Below are 25,268 nucleotides of genomic sequence, written 5' to 3'. Positions count from 1 at the left end.
CTCCGGTTTATCTGACAACCCCCAAACAATATCCAGACTGCTATTCATTACTGTACTTTAGACAGCCCATATTTCCATATGGTAATTAGAAGCCTGCACTTGTAACGTACCGGCATGGATATTCTTGAACTCGTCTTATTGTTCTGTTTCACACTGCAAGGATGACAAAGGGCCCTTATGAACAGAGATAGCTGGATTTAGGCAAACCCAGCCCCCTTCTCACTGCCCTGTAGAAATCTCCATAAATCACCCAAGAGGAGATGACACGGGTCTTCTGCCTATATTGTGAGTTGTGGTTGGGAGTAAATCGAAGGCGGGGGGAAGACCCACAGCGGCTCAGGGGAAGCCGAGCCAGGGGAATTGTGCCAGCGTTGGCCACCCTCGTTCGTGGAGGGGGAGGGCCGGACACGTCCCTCCGCTGCTCCGGCTTTTGCTGAAGTTGAGGAGGAGGAGGATGCTCTGACTTGCCCGCGTCCCCTCTCCTGTGCAGGGAGGCAGCCGCGGCGCTTTGTGCGGGGTGAGATCGCGTGTGCACACGCACACACACACACACCGAGATGTAAACATGACCCGAGCATCCATTGCCATCGGGTCTTGTGCTGCTGGGGGTGGCTGCGGATCTGTTGGTCCCCCTCCTCACGCGCGCGCCGCTCGGGGGGAGCGGGGTCCCCGCAGGCAGGGGCGGAGCTGCCCCTCGCACCCGCCTCGGGGGGCAGCGCTCCCCCTCACGCCCCGATGCGGGCGGGGGTGTGAGCCGGGCCGGCGCTAAGCCCTGCCCCCGCCGGGCGTGCGGGACCCGCCGGCGCTAAGCCCTGCCCCCGCCGGGCGTGCGGTGAGGAGCCGGGAGCCGCCGCGGGGGTGGATGCGAGGGGAGAGGCGGCACCGGCGGCGGAGCCGGGCGGGGCGGGCTGGGCTCCGCCGGCAGCCCCGTGCGCTCAGCGGGCGGCCGCCTCCCGGGCTGCCCGCACCGCTCGGCGGAGCCCCAGCCAAGGTAAGGGCCGGGGCGGGCAGCGCATTGTTCTGCTAACGGGGGGGGGGGGGGGCAGCGGTTGACAGGAGGGAGGGGCCGCCGTTCAAACCGGGCGGCGGAGGGGATGCGGCGGCTCCGGCTGCCTCCCGGCTGCGTGGGGGGACGGCGCGGGGCTCCCGGGGGGGGGGGGGAGGGGGGCACGAAGCCGCGGGGTTCCCCCCGCCGTGACAGCGCGAGTGGTGGCGAGGGGAAACGCGCGGCCACACCCACGAGCGGCCGCGGGGGGCCGGGGTGCCCCCCACCCACTCGTGGCTCTGCCTGCGCGCCCCGTCCCCCGCAGCCCGCTTGGTTGAAGTTCGGCGTCTGGCGGGGTAAGGGACTGCCAAGGAAAGCGAACCTGGAAGCGCCGGGGGAGGATTAAATTCCCCACGGAGCGCGATGAAGAACTGAGTGTCGCCGCTGCGATTCCGCTCTCGGCGTGGGTGATAACAAATATTTGCTCGCTTTCAGACAATGAGTGCCGCTTGTGGGCTGAGGGGTCCAAAAGGTATTCCCACCCGAACTTAGTCTGCCAAGCAGGAGGGGATCCACCAGCGTTGTCATCTTGCCGTTCCCCTTAAAGAAAGGAGCCGTGCGGCACTGTATTTAGCCACAGCACAGGGTCCGTCAGGGCTGTGAACAGGCACGTTTGGACAAAAATACATCCCTGCCAGACCAAGGCCCTGCGGAGGAAGCCCAGGGCGCTTCCTCTGCCTTTGTTACACTTGTTTGCCTTCCCCGCTTGGCCTCGCATCCTCCCTCTTGCCGAGAATAGTCCCTTTCCCCGTATTGTTCTCGGTGGGTTTCCTCTCGCCTCTCTCTTCCTTCAACCCCTCCTTAGCCGCAGGTTCTCTGTGGACATGATACCCTGACACGTGTTTTCCCGCTCCCCTGTGGAGCTTTTAAGTCCAGACCTACCTATTTTGAGAAAATTCTCCTTTTTCCGGAGTGTAACAGCCATGTTTCAATTTGACTCAAATTGCCCTTGCATGGGTTTCAACTAAATTGAAATAAACTTTGCTTAGAACCTGCTGCATGGTAAGGATGAGGTTTCTGGGTGCCTATGTGCCACTTAATATCAGTTTAAATTATACTAACCACTGTGTGCTTGTAGACTGGGCTTTCTAACCCAGTCATTGATATGATGTAAAATAATGTAATGCTTTACCTTTGACCTCACTGCTCCCTTGGTTTTTTTATACACGGGACTAGGTGGTCCTTGGCTAAATGAATGTAGCTTTGTTGAATGTAGCTGAAGAATGTTAGGTTGAACACGCTGTTCCTGGAAAAAAGTTTTGGAGTGCCTGTAGTGGCTGGAGGATGAGATCTAGGAAAGAGCTTGTTAGAACAGTGTCTCCAAAAGGGTCCAGTCTCCCTCTTCTGTAGTATTGGTTTTCAGTCTTAGATCCATTTTAAAGTGTTTGCGTGTCTCTGCTGGAACAGAGGGCAGCGCAGATAGCTGCTGGCTGGGGGACTTGTTGGGTTTTCCTTTAGGGGATTGTGTTCTTCAAGCTCTGGCTTAATTTAGAGTTTTGCCTAATGGGAAGCAAAGAGCAGCTGAGCTCATTCTTGTAACTTTTGCAGGATTCCCAATAGCCGCAGTGAAATAGTCAAGTCTTTAATCAATTTTTACTTGGCTATAACTTGGGAAATCTTTGAGCAGCTGCAGGGGCACTGGCTGGAGATCTGTCTGCAGGCTGGGGAAGACTGCAGTGCTTTAGTTATGCCTGGCTTATACAGAGGCAGGAACGTATGTTTAGAAAAATGTACCTATTCTCACTTGTGTTCTCTGCTTTTTTAGAATTATTTTCTTGAAGCTGTCCTTTTCCTCGTCTTTTTTTTTTTTAAGAGCTTATTCTGCAGAAGTTAGCAGTGCTTGCCTTGGAAAGATTTATATTGCCTGCAACCGCATGAATTTCAAGGTTTGGTCTATTTTATAGAGAGATTCATCTTGCTGATTTCCTTGGACTTTCATGGGTGCAGCTATGTCAGACTTGATGTTTTTAGTTTGATTCTGATGCATTAAACATGTCAAAACCTTTACTAAGAACGTGCACTTCAGTCCATTAGAAATACACATGTCATCTTAGTCAAAAGACAGGGATTGTACAGAAACCTCTCAGTGTGTTAACAAGTCCTGGAATCCTATAATTTTGAAAACATGACAGGAGTGAATGAACTCCTGAGATCTAACATGCAGGTGACCATTTTTCTGTGGTTTACTGTGAGGGGGCTGGGTTTGTATTCATTGAAGCTAGGGTGTTTTCTGGCTAGTGAGATGAAATTGTTACGAGTTCCCCAGAGTAAAGGTTGTGAATGCATCTCAGCTATAGAAATCGGGGCTCTTTCCCAGGCTTTGTGCTATAACATTAAAACCAAAACTCCACACACCGCCTGTAACTTATTTTCAGTGCATGTCATTTGGTTCAGTCTTGTGAACGCATGGAAGCGAAGTGTGGCATGAAAAGACTCCTGTGAGCATGGCTCTGTCACCACTGCGGGAGCAGGCTGATTTGGCCATAGATGGGCATTCTTGGTGTAGGCAAGTCTACTCTTAGTTTCTGGTAATTAAAGAAACAGAATATAAAAAGGAGGCCCACTGCAAGGCTTACATAACTCTCAAAGAGCTCTTGCATATTTTCTGTATCCTATTTTCTTCCTCCAGTGCTTCTTAGCATCCATTGAATGGCAGGGAGGAGGGAGGGAAGGACCTGGATAAATGGAGTACACCAGGATCCAAGGACTCTGTTTGTGCCTGTTGCACCTTCCCAGGGAAATGATGGGCCAATGTGTCAAATCCATTTGCAAGTGGTAGTATAAATTAAAGCTGGGGGATAAACAGGTTAGAAGGTTAATGAGATGTCTGAACTTAATTGATTTTCCATACAAATTGGCTATAATGTCTTTTGTTTGCTTTTTTCCCTTCCTTGGGATGCTGTGTTACAGCAGTTACATGAATAAGGAGTAGCAAAAGAGGTGGGGGTGAGTCATGGCTATTTGGAAAACATGGCTGGGAAACCTTGGTCATACTCCCTCGGGTGGGCTGACATGTGATTTTGGACAGAGTAAGGTAGCTCTGAATGAGCACCCGGCACTCCTCTGTTCTGGGTCTCAGTGCCATGGACTGCTGGTGATTGTTAAGCCACGGACAGCAGTGTGCCCTGGCTGTTACGCAGAGCTGTACAATCCCAGGGTTAATAAAACCTTTTATTTAGATGTGGTGTTGTACAGGCTAGCTAGGAAGACCAGTAGAGGAGGAGCTATAATAGGGTGTAAAATGATTTCTAGGTCCTAAAGTTGTCAGGCAGCATCCCAACCAGGGTGGCACTACTCTTTCTATAAGCCCGTGACTAGCTTTAAAATCTAGATTAGTGAAGCTGAAGGGTGTTCTGTTTAGTTTGGCTAACTAAAGATGTTGACTTTACTCATCTAACTGGAAGTGCCTGACTTAACCCTGGGATAAATGAGAAGATATTCAGGCCACCAGTTTTTGGTCTTTCTTTTCTGTGTAGATTTCCATTTCTATTGGGTATGTTTGAGTTAATGATCGGAGATGCCCCTGTGCCATGGGAGGGTGAGAGGAGCTGAGACCCTTCCAGCTCATGTGGTTCCTCAACAGTGCTGGTGTTCAGTGCTTCTTTCTGTCTGTGCTGGTTTCAGCTGACAGGTTCAGCTCAGGAGCAGACATGGGTTGGTCAGCAGCACCAGGCTCTGCCTTTCTGTGGGTCTGAGCTGGGTGGCACAGCCAGCCCAGAGAAGCGGCACGCTGGGAGAGGAGCTGACTTTGGAGATGCTCTCGGTCTCCCCATCCAAGAGTGGCAGGGGGAAGGGAAGGAAAGACATTGTGTGTTCAGGCTACATGGCAATAAAAGTTACAGCTCTCCCTGAGCTCATTTGCTATGAGACCCTTGTGGATAAATCACATTTCAGACTTTTCCTCTCGGATTATATACCAAAACCTAAAAAATAAAATAGCAAATTCTCTAAGGGGCTAATACGGTTTTGACTCATGTTCTGTTTTTTCCTAATGGGAGTACCGCAGTGAAACAGTTTTTGTACTTAACATAGAAATTGATTGCAGAGTGAATGTGAAGAGTTGCCTGCAGACAACAGTTTTCATAAAGCAGCCATATTTTGATTTAAGGGTTTCTGAGCAGCCGAGGACAGCTGTAGAGCACACACAACCATGCAAGAGACAAAGAAAGATCAAGGTTTTTAGATCACCACCTCATTGCAGGAAGGACTGATTGACAGGAGGCTTGGGCTTGGCACTTCTGTGTTTGTAATCAGGCTTCAGATAAACCAGCACATGCCATGTGCTGCAAGATTGGTCAATACTTAAAACTATTTGCTGAGAATATGATTAAGTCAAGAGTCGAGTGCAGGAAGTAGGTCGCTGGGCATCATTGATAAATGAGCTATGTCCTTATGTGTACGTCACCAGTGGTATTGTATGACAATGTTTAGTTGTAGGAGCAATTCCTTGGCCAGCTTAGAGCATGCATATCTATTTTTTAACAGGCTAAGCAGTTTGCATCTGATGTAATGGTGAAAAGCCACAGGCACAGCTGCTATTGTCTGGTTGCAGCCATTTCAAACCATTAAGCCTTCCTCTTGCCCCCAGTTGTAATGCATCAGTGCTTTCAGCAATGGTTAACAGTTCTGTGCTTAAATGGTATAGGTTATAGAAAGAAGGGATTTTTGTTTTCTTTTGCTATTTAAAGCAACACAACAAACCATCAAACCATAGTTCCTTCAGAATTGTAGTAATTTTTGGAAAACATAGACTGTACATCGAATACATGCAAACTGTAATTTCAGTCCTTTGTTTTCTGTGTAGCTTGTTTATAGGGCAAAGTCAGGAAAGGATATACTTTTATACGATGGCCTCTTTGTTTAGAGACTGAACTCTTGGTAGGTCAGCTCTACGTGGAGCTGACGAGCTTCAGATTTTCAGCAGTAGTCAAAACTTCAGTGCAAAGGAAGGGGGATGCTGAAGGGGGAGAAGAAAGGCAGTTCTACTGGGGTTATCTTGTTAGTTATCTGTCAGTTTAACAAACTATTATAAAAACTGTTGTCCAAGAGTGTTTGCCAAGATGCCCCAGAACTCAAATGTATGAAGCCCCAATCCACCCAGGTCCTTTCATTCATCTGCCAGCACAGGATTGATCACTACTGTGCTCCTCTAGTTCAAAGCTGAATTTTCTCCAAACCCTTATGTTTTGAGATCGTATGGTCTAGTTACTGAGCTGAAAGAATCGTTTCAGCCACTGCTTGTTGGCCTTAAAGCACGCAGGTGATCAGTTATTGATCAGCAGTGATCAGCTCAAATCATCACAGCCTGGTTGCGCTCTGCTGCGTGGCCATGCCTTCGCAGTGGGAGATGGGTATCTAAAACCCTTTCTAATATGTGTAAAAATAAAAAAAATGTAGCCCTACAGTTTTTCTCATGCTAATGTCTGAGCTATCTTTGTTCCTTTGAAAGAGTTCCGTAGGCTGGTTAATCTCCCCATATACAAATCTCTTTCATACAATTAATCCTTTATTTTTTTTCAGATTGCAGTGTAAGAGAGATGGTTTTAGAAGAAAATCCATTTACCTTGTGTTGCATTGAAAACAAACCCCTTTTACTTGAAAGCAGAAACAAAGCAAAAATACAGATACATTTTTCTGCATGTTGTTGGTTATTATTGCTGTATGGTGTTAAAATAAAAGATTTCAAAGAATTATTCTCTCCCCAAAAATTTTCCAAGAAAGAAATTACTTTCAAGGCTTAAAATCCTGAAAAAATCTTATAGAAAATCTATAGAAAATCAAGTGACAAAAGATGCAAAATTGATAATGATATCTTGACCCTCTTGAAGTTAATGGGAATCTTAAGGCCAGAATTTTGCCTGGAGTTTTAATTAAGTATCTCCTTGGAATACCATATTGATGTGCTTTTAGAGATGTGGAATTGTAGGGTTTTACTGAAATGCCAGTTCCCAGGTGTTCCAGCTTTATTCATAAATGATCCAGCTGATTTTTTTCCCCCTTTGAAGTGAAGTGTAAGATTAGGAAACAGACTCCTGAAATATTTCAATTATTTTTAAGTAGCAGGTTAAACAGCATCAGCAAAAGTTGTGCATCCTTTTCCTTCTTTCCCAACAAGTCCTAGAAGGACTTGGAGAGACATTAGAAGTATCTTGGGGCAGAGACCACTTTCTCTAGTTTAGAAACAAGTCTGAAAGTAGTAAAAATAATCAGTGGGTATTTTGGAGAGTGTTTTCACTTGAGTCAGCCTGCCTTGGCCATGAGAACACAGCAGAGGCTGTTGCTTTGTAGTCATGCCTTGTGGAGTAGTTTCATATGACAATGTCTGATGTGCTCACTTCTTTAGTTTAAGGCTCATGTAAGGGAGAGGTGGTGGATGATAGATATAGTAGAAAGATGTAGGGCTGCTTTAGAGCAGGAAGCAAACCCAGGTTGGTAAGGGGGACAGGAGTCTAGAAAACCATGAGGGAAGAGGAGGAGAGCAGCTAGGCAGAGTCATTGGTCTGGACTGGGCTGGGCTCAGCACAAAAGGCGGCTGTCATCCGAAATCTAGCCTCAGGCCTGAGATCATAGCATATTGATGTATTTTATGTGACATAATACCTCTAGAGGCATTGCAGTGCTAAATGTATAGATTACATGAGCACGGTTACTGCATCCGTCTTAACAGTCCTGCTTGGAAGTTATGGAATGCAGATGTACGCATGTTCGGTAGCTATCGTGCAAGAGAGCTGGGACTGAATCAAACCAGTAAAGAAAGCAGTTCTTAAAAAGGTTGTTGTGGCTTAACCTTAACTGGCAACTGAGCACCACACAGCTGCTGGCTCACTCCCCCCAGGTGGGATGGGGGACAGAATTGGAAGGGTAAAAGTGAGAAAACTCATGGGTTGAGATAAAAACAGTTTACTTTATTCTACTTCAATGATTAAAATAGTGATAACTATAATAATAACAAAAGTATATACAGAGCAAGTGATGCATGATGCAATTGCTCACCACCTGCTGACCGATGCCCAGCCAGTCCCTGAGCAGCGGCCCCCCCCGGCCAACTCCCCCCAGTTCATGTACTGAGCATGACGTCCCATGGTATGGAATGTCCCTTTGGCCAGTTGGGGTCAGCTGTCCTGGCTGTGCCCCCTCCCAGCTTCTTGTGCACCTCCAGCCTGCTCAGTCGGTAGAGCACGGGGAGCTGAAAAGTCCTTGACTAGTGTAAGCACTGCTCAGCCACAACTAAAACATCGGTGTGTTATCAGCATTGTTCTCATCCTAAATCCAAAACACAGCACTGTACCAGCTACTGGGAAGGAAATTAACTCTATCCCAGCCAAAACCAGGACAAAGGTAAAATGTCTTAAATCTCAAAAGGTTTAAAAATAAAAAAGGGGGTGTGTGTAAGATAAACCCTTGAAATGGTCTGTCATGCTGTTTGTCCCTGAAGGTGATAGCGATGGAAAATGTGTCTGGAGCTTGGGAGGCGTCTCCAAACAGTCCCTAGTGCACAGAGGTAGCTGCAGTTGTCTTTTGTGGATTTTCTCCTTACTTTCCTCTGACATTTTTTCCTTATTCTTTTTTAGTTTAGACTTCCGTTCCTAGTTTAAAAAACAAACTACGAACCCCTCCGGATTGCAGATCCAGCAATTTAAGCATATTTAACTCTGACACCAAGTTTCCTCTTGTGCATAATATGAAGGAAATGTCTTTGCAAGAATGCTGCCCGAGAGCAGGACCTGGCTAAAAGCAAATTTTAAATGACTAAAATTTTAATAATACTCTTTCAGTAAAGTAACTGTACCACATATGATAGCTGCATATGGAGCAGAAAGGTGAAGCGTGGAAAATGTAAAAGGATGTGCTGCAGTAGGAGTCTTTCTGATCTGTACCATTACTCAATTTTACAATAAAATAGAGTACGTGTTTCAAATCACTTGTTCCTCTCCCAGTGTCAAAAATCTTAGAGTTGATAGAATTTAATGTTTTCGCAACTAAAATACAATTGGCATTTATTGTAAGCATCCTTGTTAGTGGGATGGAGAGATGTGTATATATTGCGTAGCTAATGTATTAGAGATTCTGAATGCCTGGATTTGTCCTTCTGTCTTCCAAAATGAATTTTTTTATCTAGGTAGCTGAAATTTTTCTAACTTTTGCTGTTGTCTCAATCGTATTGAAAATCGGTTGCATCTCTACCTGATTTAATAGTCTGTGCTCTTGTGCAGAGGAGAAGGTTTGGAGAAGTAACCTTTCCTAATCACTCCTCCAGCCCCACCTGACTTTGCTTACATGGGAGGCAGAAATGGGAAGCTCCAGAGGGTGTCTGTCTGGCAGCCTTGAGGCTGATGCGTTATCTGGCATGGAACAAGCGGTTATGTGCTTCTCTGTCAGTATTTCCTAATGCTGACCCTGTGAGTCTGCCTCTCTCGGCAACAGCATAACTCCCTTTCCATGTTTTAGCCTTCATTGCGCTTACAAGTAAATCACCGTAAGGGCTGGATGTATCTGCTGGAAACAAAAGAGAAGTCATCTAATGACAGGTTTCCATGAAACAGAAGGTAAACTGAAGTTGAAATCTTATAAGTAAGTATGTCCTAGTTAGCTTGGGACATCCAGGGGACACCAGCAAACTTGGCTTGTACAGCTGTTTCTGTAGGCAGTAGCATGAACCTGACAAACACGCTAGTGTTCAGGATTCCTAAGTTTGTCACTTAGATGGATTGATTATCGTTGGGGGGGAAAAGGAGGAAAACCATGGGCTTTCCCAAATTGGCCTGACAGCGGGTGTGGGGAGGGAAGAGGGGCTATATGTGTGGGTACTGGGGGTTACTGGTATGACAAAAGATCCTAATTTTCCCTTGCAAACCTTGCTCATCTTAAAATATTAGCGACCGCTGCTTCAGTACTACAGACTTGCAGGAAGATTTATCATGAGGTGCTACACTACTTTTTTTAATAATCTTTAGGGATAGGGATTTCTTGATTGTCCACCCCTAGTCAAGGGGGGATGTGAGTCAAAGCCATGTGGGTATGTGGTGGGTTTAGAAGGGAGGGGAAGGGTCTCTGGCATGTGTGTATAATCTAGATATGCGTGTGAAAAATCAAACTGGAAGAAGAAACCTGGAAGGAAAAAAGGAAAAGGTCCTGCTGTGGTGTCTGGTGTATCAAATCTCAATTTATAATTAAACAAACAAGTTTCATAACAAAGGTATTTGAAGAAGTCTTTAGGAAAAACTATTCAGCCAGGCTAAAGTAAGCTCCATTTTCAACCCTGTTTTGGAGTACATTGCAGGTATCTTGCTACCTTGAGTTAACTTGGCTGCTAACTTTGCTCCTTCCACTTTGAGCATTGGGAAGCTGGTGTTAGAGTAATTTTAACCCCCTCATTCTCAGCCCGAATCTTTTTTTTAACCCAGCATGACTAGTTTTGTTGCTTAATGGCAGAAAGGGTTGTTAGCAATGCATTAACATCTCGTCTTTCAGAAGTTACACCCTGCCACAGCATCATATGCTTGTTGGGGCAAGCTGCACCTCTCTTCTCCCTGTGAGAGAAATCCCTTCCCCTACTTCAAACTCCCCTGTATTACGTGAATGGAGCCTGGGCTGTGCAGCAGCTGAGATACGGTATGTTTATTCAAATACATTTGAGTGTGTCATCTTTGCTCTCGACTAAAACATAGCTGCGTGGGATTTTAGTGGCACCGGGAATAAGACTCCCAGTTTGCTTTAACAGTTGTTGTCTCCAGTTCTGCTGTTTAAGTACAGGGTGGCGGGTTGTGCTGTGCGGCAGACTGTGTGTCTGGCACTTCCTCTGCAGAGTTGTACTTGTTTGGTTTTGTTTTTACATACTAGTGGTGTTCTGTAGTCCCATCCTCCTAAAATAAAATGTGGGGAAAAAAAAAGTTAAGTAATAACAGCTAGCCATGGGTGGGACTGAGCTGGAAAGAGCAGCCAGAGGAGAAACAAAGGTGAGCAGTGTTAAATGAATGCGGTGGGGAGCAGCAAGTGTGGAAACGCTGCAGGGGATGAACTGCCTGGCAGTTTATGCTTAGAAAGTTTCATCCAGTGAGTCCAGGTAAGTGGAAACTTAATCTAAGATTTGTACTCCCAGACCATCGCTGTGCTGAGTGTGCAGTCCTGCTGAAGGCGGGGGGGGAAGTGTTTACCGCTCTGTGGCTGTTTCTTTGTCTCAGTAAAGAAAGATGTTGTCATTCCTTTCCCTTACATGTGCTTTTAAAAGTATGAAATAGGCCCGGGAGGTGCGGTCTGTCTCAGCTGAGACCTGAACTGTGAAAACTGCAGGGAGAGATGCTGGCTGCCTGGGGCGGGTAGCAGGGCGGGAGGCTGCAGCGTGGGACTCTGAGTTTAGTGGTGCAACTCCTACATGACGAGGCTTTTGGAGATGGGCATTAGGAAGGAGCAGTAGTTGCAGGCTCAAACCTCTGCTTTGAGGTGCCAGAAATCGCGTTTAATGTTGTTTTCTTTTTTCTACTGTGCCAGTAACTTTTACAGCTGCAATCCAGCCTTTTAAATCTTACTGCAAACTACTCGGAGTCCCTGACTAATGCTTAGGTGTGTTGGCCTGTGTTCTAACAGCTAATCTTAAACAACAGTGGGCACACTTTACTCAGTGGTGGAGCTGTTAAGTGCCTCCAACGCACAGCAGGGAGGTAGGAAGTTACTGGGGGAGGAGGAAGGTTGGAGACTATCGTCTGGCCTAGTTGTGCAGCCTTCCACACCTCTCCAACTGCGATGCGGTGGGACCTGGCCCTCACACACCTGGATTTTAGGTACAAGCTTCTCTCTATCCGTGTGGTTTTGTAGCCTCGGGCTGCAGAGTGGTGCTGTACAGAACTGTCAGGTGTGACGAGGAAATGGCAAATGAAGCTATCTGCAGAAATTAAGATCCTGGTTCATTTCTCACAGGAGTCTTATTTGCTTTCTTGAAATCCAGAGGAGGAGATAGAGCCACAGGTATAAACTCAGTCCTTTCCATTTAGAAGGACATACTGGTGGACCTGACACAGTATCTGCTAGTGGCACCATCGGCTGTGCTGCTGGGATGTTCCTGCAGCGGCCTGTTCATCCTACTAAAACAAGTAGTCAAGTAGATTGTTTTGGACAACAAACTGGAGAGAATAGGGGGAAAATGCGATTTGTTTTCTGAGTTTCATACAGGACAGTATGGCATGCAGTTATAAAATATACTCTGTGTGTGTGTACTGTATTTTGTACTAAAGGGCTGTCGCTGATGCTTCACCAGGATGCCAAGATCATACTGTGGTTAAAATGGATTTTGCTGGCAATTTATCACTTATGCCTGTCTTCCTCTGCAACACTTGTCTGAGTAAAAGTACCATTATGGGTACAGTGTGATGGTAGTGCCGGGCCTCTGGAGGTGTCGGGGATGCGCTGCAGGAGTGTGTGTACATGAATGCTGGACGGAGAGGAGGGGCATCTCTGCCTGACGCTGTCTCCAGCTGTTCCTCCCAGCACTTCCCAATCCCGTACCCTGGAGCCATCAAACCCCGGGGACTCTCCCAGGTCTGGGGAGCAGGTTCAGGGTGGCTTTGCCTCCTGGGGTAGGTGGGAGTAGAAACTCCTGTTGTGCAGGAAAAGATGTCTGATAATGCTCTAGGTACTGCTCTGCCTAGAGCAGTACCTCATGCTTCTAGAAAAGAATAAAAGGTTTGGGAGGAGAAGGTGGTGTCTGACTAGAAAGTCTGTAGTAGATGAATCAGAACACCTGTGTGTAGCCTGCTTTCTTTGGGGCTAAGACAGGTGTAAGAGCAGCTTTCAGCAGCAATGCCTGTCACCTCAGGCTAGAGGGACTTTTATTTTAAGACTGCACATTGCATTCAGTCCTTGCTACCACTGGCTCCTGTGCAGGCCTTGCCTGAGCCCATGCAACTCACAACATACCCCCTCTGACCTCTGGAGATCCTAGGGTCAGTCCTGATGCTGGTTATCATGTTGGTTTAGCGTTGCCTACCCCCCAAAAATAGGAGAGGGTCATGTGGACTTAGCTCATCTTAACTGGTTTCTTTATCCTGAGAAATTCTGCATGTTTGTGACTGGTACCTTCATTTATGGAATGTGAGAGGCTGTCTTGAGGCTGGTGACTTTAAATTCAGAGGTTAATTCTGTGTGTAAGAATAAAGAAGGTGAAAGATGCTTGTGCATAGGGAGAAAAATAATGGAAAGCTAAAACCAAAGCAAAATCTGTCTTTTTCTTTTTGAGGAGTTGAAAAGATCTGCTTGAAATAATTCCTTGTTTTAGTGGTCTCTTATGTGAGCTGGTTCTTTGTTGTGGTTTAACCTCAGCTGGCAACTAAGCCCCACACAGCTGCTCGCTCGCTCCCCCCCCAGTGGGATGGGGGAGAGAATTGGAAGGGTAAAAATGAGAAAACTCGTGGGTTGAGATGAAGACAGTTTAATAGGCAAAGCAAAACAAGGAATTCATTCACTCCTTCCCATCGGCAGGCAGGTGTTCAGCCATCCCCAGGAAAGCAGGGCTCCATCAGGTGTAATGGTGACTTGGGAAGACAAATGCCATCACTCTGAACATCTTCCCCCCATTCCTTCTTCTTCCCCCAGCTTTATATGCTGAGCATGACGTCCCATGGTATGGAATGTCCCTTTGGCCAGTTGGGGTCAGCTGTCCTGGCTGTGCCCCCTCCCAGCTTCTTGTGCACCTCCAGCCTGCTCAGTCGGTAGAGCACGGGGAGCTGAAAAGTCCTTGACCAGTGTAAGCACTGCTCAGCAACAACTAAAACATCGGTGTGTTATCAACATTGTTCTCATCCTAAATCCAAACCACAGCACTGTACCAGCTACTGGGAAGGAAATTAACTCTATCCCAGCCAAAATCAGGACATTCTTGTAATCGGTGTGGTAACTCCTAGAGTAAATGATTTTGAGGGCTGCAGTTCTGAGTCAAGAGTGGCTCTTTGCAGCACAGGCCAGGTCTGCAAAGAAACATCAAAGCAAGAGGGGGTTTGCACAGGGCAGTGCAAAGAGACACCATGATGAAGGTTTGAAGGGTGCAAAACTGAAGGCAGGACAGCTATTCAATATAGCATAATAAGGGGTGATAGCACAGGAGGCTGAGAAAGCAGGTACAAGCCTGCTTTGGGCTTGCTCTGTTAGGAAATTCTTCAGATAAAAATCCCTGCCAGGCCCCAGAAAGTTGGATTGAAAAACTAACAGTGTTTGAGGCAGACCTGTGGCTTTAAAGCAGATTAAGCTTGGAGCAGCCATATTGATGAGATCCAAGGGGGTGGACTTTTTTGTGACTTTATGTAGTTCCTCAATGTTAGCATCTCGCTCCTAGTGACTGGCCTGGGCTGAAGAAATACATTTGTACATGTATACGTAACTGTTTCAGTTGTCTTCTGTCTTATTGTGACTGGTTTTTGCTTGAAACAGTTTTTCTGTGCTACATCCTGGTGATCTGGTATTGTCTAATGAAGGTGTTGGGTAAGGTATGGCACCTTACTCTGGTGGGAGGAAGGATTCATAGGCGTTTATTGATGGTGTTTTTTGCCCTTCTCGAGCACAAAAGGTTTTGAAAGTTTTGCATTCACTGTTTCAGTGTGCAATTCTTTGAAGCAAGCAATTTCTCTGCAGTTGACACACCCACGTCCAAGGGGAGGATGAGGCAAGAGAGGAAGAAAAATTAATTTAAATTCAAATTTACCACTGTCCAGTAAACTATCAATACTAATGACAGTATTAGCAATGGTTTCATTACTGTAAAGCATAGTTCTCTACATACAGGACACTTTTTTACCTGCTAGAACCTCCTGGCATGGTTACAGCTACCCTTTTTGTCTAAATAATACAGTTTAGAATAATCACTTACTGGGACAAATGTGTCCACCATGAGAGTTTAACAATATTGATTAGCAGAGGACAAAATCAGTTAAGTCGTGTGCTTGGTTTTAGTGAATACCAGGCAGCAAGGTGATAGTCATTCTTTCAAACTCTGCTCCTGCAATTAGAATCCAAATTGTTTGTGTGAGCTTGGCAGGAACGTGCTGGTATTTACCCAAATTTTGAAGAAGGTACTTAGCAGACGAATGTGCTCTGCATGCTTGCCATTCCGCTAGGAAACTGTGCATATAAAGTAAACCTCAAGCAAATATCTAGAGGGCCAGGGGGGCTTCAGAAGAACAGCATGTCCTCCAGATTTTAGGAAGAGCAAGTCATCCCCACGTACTCAGTTGTCTTGTCCTCTCTGCAAGCTTCATCCCAACCAATGCTGCTGCCTGGGTGGTTACAATAAACCTCTTTATTTCATTTTAACATGTGTTTGTGTGAGTGAGTGCCTGATATTCAGAATGGGATTAGGAGAGATGAATTGCTACTGAAATTGGTAATAACAGAAGGCAAACCTGTCTGACAGCATCTGCCCTCTGATCTTCTGAGAGCAGGTAAAAGAATCCTTAATTAACTTTTTGCAAGGGTGGGGTAGTATTTTTGTGAAGAATTCATTTCGGAAAGTTACAGCATGAATTGTTGTTGCCTGAATTAGAGTAGCCTAACGAATTACCATAAATTAGCTCTTAGCCTGTAGTGAGTATTGGGTTTAAGGGAAAAAAGCTGTATTTGCTGCGAGCTGAAGGGAGAGAGCTGGCTTGGAGAAACTTGTTAAAGATGAGGTAACACAAGAGTGTGGTGGCTTGTAACTGTTGCTGTCAAAACACTTCCAAAAGCTCTTTGCACTGCTCCTGTTTTGCTTTTCTGCCTCCTGCCTGCATGAGACGCCTCCAAGCTGGTTGGAGGCTCTGGTGCAGGCGTGATGTACATGGTTGCACGGGTCCCAGGCCAGTTACTCCGTGAATATTTTAACCTCCTGGAACTGGCCCAAGTCAGAACCGGTGTGAGGCCTTCAATGTTTTAGCCTCCAACTTCTGAAACATTGGAAGTCACCTAGTTGGCTGGTGGGTTTTTGTGTGCGCAGCTGTATCAAACCTAGAGCAGTGGAAGTAGCAGTGTGTTAAGCTTGTCTTGCATGGTGCTGAGGGCTCGGTGCAGAGACTGTCATTGCTAATTGCTGTCGTGGCAGGAACACATTTTCTTCCTCCAACAGTGCTCAGTCAAACTGTCATCAAACTGGCCTTGTGTCTTGGATTGCTGCAGACTCCTTATTAAAAAGTAGTGTCAGGTGATGGAAAATGGGAGGTTATTGTAAAGCAGTGGATAATTGAATACTTATCTCGGGACTAAATTCATGTTGTTCCTGAAGAAAAAGCCTTGACAGACCATTCTGTCAGCTGCTGGAGTAATTAGAAATGGGGGCTTCCCCTCAGGAAGGGCTGCGCCATGGTTCAGCAAGGGTTGCTCTAGTTGTGTCTCTTCGTTTCAGGAAGGTTGAGCGTGTCCCTTCAGTGGCGTGGAGTTAGCTGCTGGTCAGGAGGGGCAAGCAAATTGCCACCATGGGACTCAATGGTGTGTTTTCATGTATATAATCTGACAGTTTGCATAAAATAAGAGGTGTGGGGTGGTTTGAGGGCAAGTTTGGAAGAGCAAAGGCAGGGACGGTTGGAGCCCCAGAGTGTCCCTCTATTGTCTGTGCCCTGAGAATGGATCTGGGTGGCTTTACTTGTGGGACGGAACTAGCGAGAGACACTTTGCTTCCCAAGAAATCACTGTCCCAAAGCAAGGTACTCCTCTTCCAGATAATAAAACCACAGGGGCTTATTTGAATGAGAGGCAACAAGTACCTTTAACTCGTACAATTGCCTGGGAGGCCTAGCAAGTTTGTAATGCTTATGTTTTAGTGAGCTCTGTGCTGCTGTATTGGTGCACTATGAAATTCATGTGCTTCTCATGTTAAATGCCCTTTCAGTCTGGCCACTGCGAAGGTGTTAAACTTGTACAAATTTAAAGTCTCAAGTCAAGCCTGTAGAAATGATCTGAATGAATTGGGTAGTCTAATATCCCATCTCCAACAGCAGCCAGTACCAGCTCCTTCCAGAGCTGATATTTCAAAAATCCTGTGTGTGTTGGGATGGTTTTTCCCAAGAAATTTTCTTTCTCGACTCCTGTTAGTTAGAAACTGTCTCGTGTCCAGAAGTATCTGAGTGGCTTCGAGTCCTGCTAAAACTCTAATTTACTTAGACCTTGCTCTAGAAAAGGCCAAATATTGTCATGTCTTTATGTTTTGGAGGTGCAAGAATTTTATCACGTGTGTTTGGTTTGGAGGAACGCAGTCTGAATTGCTGAATTCAGGGAGGGGAAAAAAAAACTGCAGCATGAATTAAACATAGCCAGTATTTCTAAAGGCATGATGTCTTGATTGAATGGTTTTAATCAGCACCGTTTAAATATTCTGTCATTACTTAGCAAACAAAATCCTAGTTGGCTCACAGAAATATTGAAAAACCAAACTAGGCAATACCCCTGCCAGGGTATTCTTATCTTCCCAATTTGGTTTCTCTCTGTGTACACAAGTAGGATGAAAATGGTGCATGTGGAGGAGCAGGTAAGGGGAGCTCTTCTGCATGAGTACAGAGGTGCTTGTTTGAGATGTCAGTCCAGAAAACAGCTGCCTGTCTGCAAAATGGTTTGAGGCCCTATTTCTAGAAATAGCCCCGGGCACCTCCTGGTTTTTGCTGTGCAAGTTATTTGGGATTAAGCATGTTTTAAGCGGGGAGAGTCTGGTTTAAAACAGCAGCTGGGCAGAGAGGAGGAACCCCCCAAGATGTACCTATAAAGATTCATTTAAAGAAGAAAAATTGCTAACATAAAGCTGGTCGTGTGTTCTTAAAACATATGCACAGCTCTGCAGTGTCAACTACTTCTATCCCTCGTTTTGACAGTCTCTGCACGTAAACCTGGATTCCTTGCATAACCATTATGTTGGGTAAAGTACTGTATTTGAGCTTGCCCTTTCTGCACTGCTCTCCTGCTTGGTTAGAATTAAATGGGAAGATGACAAGTCCTGGAGGAGAGGTGTTACCAGGAGGTATGGCACATGACCCCTTGTTCAGTGGCCTCGGAGGTAGCTGCCGTAATAACTGGCAGGCAAGCCATGGCTTGCTTAGGGATCTCGGCACTCCTAGAGGTGTTGGCAGTCTGTTACTTGGCCACGGGGAGAGGATGGCCATGTGAGGTGGGTGCAGCTCCCCAGATCTGAGTGCAGTAAAGCAGGAGGCTTGAACGAATTGGTCCTGCATGAAATGAATGCAAATAGCAGAGGAGACGGAGGAGGAGGAGGAATTCCCATGTCAGTGTTGAATCGACAGGCTGGTGCTTGTCTGATGCTGTTCCGCAGTTGTGGTCGATCCTATGTCTGAATAACAGACCGAGTGGTCTTGGCCCCCCCTTCCAAAAGGGGGTGTATAAATGTAGGCTCTGAGCCAGGATTAAGCCCCAGACCTTCTGACAATGTCTTTCACCACCTCAGATTAAAGGCAATTTCTCTTAACAGGCAAACACCTGTTGTTGGGGTGTCTGAGGTGAGGATGCACAGCACAGCCGCTCCATGGGTACTGCGCATCGGTGTGTGCGGGAGCACACCTATGTGCAGGGATAACTGCACGTCTGCTTTCCAGGAGTTCCCATAGATCTAGCCACTTGTGCAGGGGGTTGTGGTGGTTGCACAGCCCTGTGTGTAAGGAGACTGTCGTCTTCCGATGTCCCTGTATTTCTGAAAGCTGATCATTAAATGCCTGGTAGTGTTAAATGGAGTATGATTTCTCAAGGCTTTCCAGGCACGTCGATGCTGTTACATGGGGATGCGTGCCAAGGTGCTCTCATCTGAGCTGCTTAGCTCCAAACAGTTTCAGGTTTCACTGTCTGCCTTTCAGAGTTGCTCTGAACCAAGGAACCTGGGCTGCTACTTCCATAAGAATGTTGCTGAATCCAAAGTTCATACAAATCTGACGGATTCAATTAGAATTTAGGATCACGTTTTCAAGACTGAGGATTTTCATATTTGAAATGCTATGCAGTGGTAGCTACATATAGATATATTTGTCTTTGCTTCTGGTTTTTAATAGTTCAGAGGTGACATTTGAATCTGTTACATGTACCCGTAGCACTGTGTGCAGTGTGGTGCTAAGGAGTACATTCTTCTGGAGTCTCACTTAAAGAAAACCTAAGCCAGCTCCAAAATAACAATGCACAACCCTAGAAAAAGTGATGTTGCTGCTTTGAGGGAGGAGAAATATGATAGATCAGTGTCTGTCTTTGCTAAATTATACGAGGAGCTAATGCAGTGAGCAGGAAAACTGCTGTTTGCTCATGTTCCTGTGAGTTACGACCACATTATCCTGGTGTGTGCGTGCTGCTCCTGCAGATGCTCCTGGGCATGGCAAGTACAGCTGTGGGAATACAGCTGCTTTGGCACCTCTGCTTTCCTGCAGTGACCTGCTCACTTGAAATCTTTCCATTTGTTTTTCTTGTTGCTTACAATCTTCGCTCTTGTGTCATCTTGTCCCTCCTTGTTTTAGGCTCTCTTTTGGAAATGGTCACAAGGTATTTTCAGATTAATCTTTCCCTCTTCACCCCCTGCACCCTCCCCATCACCGTCACCGTGTGGTCTCTGGGTTGTCTTGTAGCTGTTTTGCTTCCTACATTAGAGACAAAGGAAAACCCTCCCTCTGTAGGGCTGGTTTAAGACCAAGCCTGAAAATCATTGAAAATCAGTGTGGGGACTTTCAAAAAAGGAACACCAAATCAGTGTTTGAATTATCACTATACTGCCGCTGACTGTAAAAGGAAGAGCAAAAACTTACACAAATTCAGGTGATATTTTCAGGTCTAGCTGTGCATTTACATAAGGTGAAAGTTCATAGCCATGCAATGGGAACCCAATGCAGGTGGGTACAATATATTCTCAGGGAGGTCTTTGCCAAGGGCAGGAGCAAGAGCAATGTCCTCCTTGCATTTCTTGGGCTGCTGGCAAGGTCACTGATTTTTCCCAAAAGGGTTTCATTTTATGAGGATGCTCGTGGCACATGTTCTCCCTGTGTCAATGGATATGAAGAGCAGGTTTGCCCTCCCTGGAGAGGTCTCCTTGGCCCAGGAGCAGTGTCTGTGAGCACAGCGATGTGGGGAAGGGTTTGGAGAGAGGGGCTCTGGGGTTGTAGGGCAGGTCCAAAAAAGCATTTAATAGCCCCTTTCCTTCATTTAGGATAGGGCAAGGAATATAAGTAGCAGACAAATCTTAGAGCTGGGGTTTTTATTAATGGGCTAGGTATGTTGTTGTGACAAAGCTCGTTGCTGCTCTGATTTGTTGATAATTGGGGTCCTTTGCCCTGGCAGTTAAGTAGGTCACTGTGGTAGGAATCAAGAGGCATGCTGCAGCTGTAGAAAATGTACTTCACTTGTTCATACACCCTGGCTTCTGGACACTTATGGCTGGCTGCACTGGGGATATAATATTTCAGGACAGGCCCTTTTTTCTGGTTTGGGGGGTTAGCTCCTGGCCTGGATGGATGAGCAGCTTGACAGGCACTAGGTGTTGGCCGCTCCTGCTCCCACACAAGTTCTTGGGGACAGCTGGCATCTACCCTGCTTTGGATGGGCTGTGACATTCACTTGCTGCTGTACCTCATCCCCAGTTCCTTGTGGCAGTTGTACTTTCTTCCCCTGATTTGCAAAGGGGTAGGCTTTTATTTTACCCTTTGGAGAACGGCTTCGTATCCCCAAGAGCCCTTTGGAGGAGCCCTGGCTGGTTTGCCTGGGCTGTCCCTTAAACATCCCTTGTTTAAAAGTCATTGCAATAGGTACTGCATCTTCAGCAATGATAACAGGTCCATACCTTGCCCCTGTAGCGGGAGCAATGGTAAATTATTTCATGAGTCCCACTAAAGCAGGGATATGACACTTAGTGTACCATCAAGGGGAGCAAGTGTCCTGGTGCTGTTTTTTGCAGGGATCGGCATAGCCCTCGCTCCCGGATCTGGGCATGCCTCGGCAGGGGCATGGTGAGCGTGTGCTGCCGCAGAGTCTCTTTGTTCCCGGTTTATTGGACCTGTCTAACAGCAGAGCTGGGATTTGCTCTGCCACAGTTTCTTCTGTCTATTTAATAGATGCTTGTGGGCATCTAATTATCAAACCCAACATGAAATGCATAAGAAGGTAAAGTTGCAAACAGGAGATATATGAGCTTTCAACTGTGTATGCATGGGATTCGCATCTCTGGGGATTCATGTTCATAAATGCCCTATTTGATGGCACAACAGAGACCTAATTGCAGGCCTGTTCTGTCACAGCTGTGCTGTCCTCTTGTATGGACCAGGCATAAATTTGGGTTTCCCAGGGGAAAATACTGTGTGTAATTGTGTGTGTGTATTTCAGTGTTATCCATGTAAGCTAAAATGAAGAATTTCCCATCTCTTTACTCTCTATCACATTGTCATGCCTTTCCTTTTCCCCTGCTCCTTTGCCAGTAGCTGTGGACTTTTAATATTTTGCCTAATTTTTCTTTCCCCTCTCCAATTTGATATTCTGTATTTCTAAACTTTAGAGGGTGCCTTTTTCTGGGTCAAACCTGGAGAATCAGCAGGATTTGTACTTTTTGCTCATTGTATCTGCATGTCTCAGAAGTCAGCAACTCATCTGACACTTTTTCCCCAAAAAAGTATTTTTAAAAAATGTCATGTAACAATTTTCTGCAGTAAAGGTGGCTTTAAATAGAAGCTCCCCTTGGAGCTACTGAACTTCAAAGCTTAATGCCACCCAAGACTGTAAAATAAAGGGGGGGAATCTCCATGCTAAATCACAGTAAAGCCACAGCAGAGTCCCTTGAGTGTATCTAATGCTATGTGATGGATGAGAACTTCACAAAATAGACATTTGGATTTTTTTTTTAAAAAGGACTTTCTTTCACCATGCAATTGCTGATGGTAATGCAGAAAAGCAATACAGGGAGTGAGCTCTTCTCTTGCTTCCCTTCCTCTTGTAGAGAAATAGAATAAAATCTATTTTGGATTCATCTGCCATATTTCTTACTAGGGCAAATGTTTAAAACATTTCTGTCTGCAGGCATAGAGCCTGACTGCGGCTAACTTGTGCCTGTGCAGAGTACCTGGTTTGATTTCTGTTGAGCCACTCGGGACAGAAAATGGAGATGTGAGCTCAGAGCGTCACCTTTCCAAAGACTGTGGTCATGGGAAGCATAATATTGCAATGCACCTTTGTTGCGTTAGCCTAATTGTGGCATACAGTCAAAAACAATAAATTAAGCTACACTTTAATTTCTGCTTTCATGTTCTCTTTTTTCCCCATACCCTTACTTAGGACCTTTGCAAAGAGTTCACTGAGCTGTGCTGTTAGAAGTGTAGCAACATCAGGTCAGGCATCTGTGGGGAACAGTCAGTTGCTCCTGGTCACCCAGCCAAGAGTCTGAGCTGGCAACATCTAAACAGATTCACAACTTCCCAGCTTCGTAGCAGGAGCCAAGAAATTGGCAGAAAAAGAGGGACTAGTGGTACAAATTCCTACAAACTCAAGCACTGTGCGTGTATGTGGCTGGTATACATAGCCGGGGCTCTGCAGGGTGGAGTTAATGTATTGAGAGTGAGGATCTCAGATTATTGTTCACCCTGAAATCAGCACAGTGCATCCTGAATAGCCCCGTTGCTGTTAGTGGGCTTGTGTTCACGGTGATCAGAACTTTATATTGCTGACTTCACCTTTTCTTGGACTCATTTGGACATGTCTGTATTTACTCACATCGTTTGATCTATTTCTTTTTAATGATAATCCTGTAAGAGTACAACCCGAAATGTTTTTAAGGTTCTTTTTCCTAGAAAATAGTACTTTATTTTTTTTGCAGGGGAGGAGGAATAATGCCCCAAACTTGTCCTGTCCATTCCAGAAACAAATCTGCTCGTAGTCATTCTGTATCTCACTTTTCTATGTGACTCGGACCATCTAATGCCTTCAAATAACTGTTGTGTTGGGTCTTGGATTCCCAGGTCCATCTGAAGGAGGGAATGGCATATAAACTAACTTCTATGGGAACAAGCAGTCTTTGAGAGTTGGTGTGCTTAAGCAAAGCTGTATCTCTTGAGCAATGAAGAAGGTGGTGGAAAGATCTGAATTCTCCAGAATGTGTTAAAAATCTCAGACTTTTAATGGTAAGAGGCGATACAGCTAGCCTAGGCAAAGTGCCATGGCTTGGTGCCTACCAAGTTAGCAGAAAATAAACAGCTTGAACTTTCATGTCAAGTCCTAGAGAGGTTAGTATGTGCCCAGTTTTCTAAACTATTCAACAAAGTGCTACATCAAAACAGTCACTTGTCAGTGTGCGCCCTGAATTCATGACTCTTGACTGTAAATGGTATGGGAGTGCAAATCTGAGGACAGCCATCCAGTGGCTCAGTTTGTGTGAAGAATTAATGGTTGAAAATCAAACCATGTTCACTGTCCGGAAAGTGGCCAGATATGGGAGTGTGACCTGCAGAGTTTTGAGAACTTCAGGTGGAGAGAAGCAAACTTGGCTGTCACCCATCAAGCTTATAGAAGATTTGGAGTTCAGACCCTGATTCTGTTGAAATTAATGGAAAAAGCTTGTGTTCCTGATTAAAAATGGGGAAATTTTCTTAGTGTGGTGGCAGAAGCTTCTGAGTATGTAGATGTCATTTACATAATGCACCGTATCAAGACATCTATGAAATTGAAAGTGGCTTTCTCAGCTGCAGTGAGCCACCTTATTTTCTGCTATAAATAATGAATCCATTTTCTGCAGCAAAAGTAGTCCCTTTAGGGAAGACTGATCAAGGCCATTCCCAGGGTCTTGGAGCTTTTAATGTGTTCTGCAGCTGGGCTGCTTTGTGTCTGTTGTGCTCAAGCCCTGGCTGGCAATTGCACAAGAGTAAAGGTGTGCTGTAATACTGTCGGTGTTACACAGATCTAGTGCAATGCGGTCACCCTCTAAAGCTGTAAGGGAATTGGTTTGTGTGCCACATCTTGGGCTAAGGACTGGAGAAATCTGTGGGCAACTTCCCACCCATCACTTTTAATGTTGCTTCTAGTGGGATAGGAGTGTACAGTAATGTTAAATGCCCTCACTTTGCCTGTGTCAGGTATATTTTACCTTTTTAGACTTGAAAGGATCATTATTTGGTTGGAGTTTGGTCTATGAGGATTCACTGATGTTTGTAAAGCAATCTGTGATCTCTTACTAAGATGAAATCAGTTTCCTTATTGCTGTGAAAATGTAACTGGTGTTGACTTTGAATGCAATAAGGCTGCTGCCAGGGAGGGCTTTCTTGACTCTGTTCTGAGGATAAATTACTTTTTAGGAGCACTCTATTATGCGGGGTCATGTGGGTGGGAAGACTCGATACTCTGGCACTGCATCAGTCTGAGAAATTAGAGGTGCTCAAAGGTGCAGCAATTTTAAACGCAGTTCTTGCAGCGAAGATGTGGTGTTAGTCGGTGGGTCTTGCTGAGGGGCAGCTTGAGGTCTTTTAGATTTCGTTTAAGTGTAAGTTTTCATGTGAAACAGTAGCAGAGGAGTGGTGAAGTTTGGGGCTGCAGTAGATGCAGTGGTATGTGCTTCAGCCTGCAAGCAACTGAAGACTGCTTTTGAAATTGGAGCACTTCTGCTTTCATTGATGCTGCTGAAGACTGAAAAGCATAGCTTGAATGATTAGATGTTCAATTAGCAAAATTCAGATGAGAAGGAACTGTTTCCCTTGTATGTTGTGATGAACAGTCTGAGCCAGTAAATAACAACGCTTTTGTGGTCTTTGATTAAAACTTGCAGAAAGTGAGTTAACTGCTTGAGAGCACAGGAATGTCAAAGTTACTGGCCAAAATGGTTAGCGTTGTTGCTGCTTTCCTGCTTTGCTGTATTGGGGATATAAAGGGAAGAAATCAGGGTTTTGAGGCAAAATCCCTTTCCCTGGAAAAGCTGAGGAAAACCTTCTGCGTTAGCTGTAGTTGACTTGAGCTCAAATTTATCACTTTTAGTAGTCAAGACTGAAATTATTTACTGATGCTTGCTTAATTCATAAAATGCTGAGGAGATAATAGTCCTCCAATTAAAGCAGGTGCTTTTGCAACTGAAGTAGATAGATACCACCCCTGCAGCAGCCTGGGCTCAGCCTGGTCCCTAAACTCTGCAGCAGAAAATCATGTGGGCTCTTTGCCTATGTGGTTCTGGAGAAGCCTGTGTATTTGGTAGTATGGGTTAGAGCATCAGATGGTGTAAATAAGAAGTTCCAATAACTTAATGCTATCCTAATGACTTGTATCAGCTAAGGATCTA

At 45.5% G+C, this 25,268-nt stretch overlaps 1 protein-coding gene across 1 annotated transcript in view; it reads left to right on the top strand.

Annotated features, from left to right (window-relative positions):
• The first annotated feature begins 967 nt into the window (after positions 1–967).
• Positions 968–25,268, top strand: part of FRMD4B (FERM domain containing 4B) — a 142,049-nt gene continuing 117,748 nt past the window's right edge. Inside the window, exon 1 of the mRNA XM_076346642.1 lies at positions 968–991. The gene's annotated coding sequence lies outside the window, so the exon portion shown is untranslated. The remainder of the gene's footprint in view (positions 992–25,268) is intronic.

This window comes from Aptenodytes patagonicus, chromosome 8 (assembly GCF_965638725.1).
Source record: "Aptenodytes patagonicus chromosome 8, bAptPat1.pri.cur, whole genome shotgun sequence".
Lineage (NCBI taxonomy): Eukaryota > Metazoa > Chordata > Aves > Sphenisciformes > Spheniscidae > Aptenodytes > Aptenodytes patagonicus.
The sequence above is the reverse complement of the archived record's forward strand: the minus strand, read 5'-3'. Positions and strand labels throughout refer to the sequence as shown.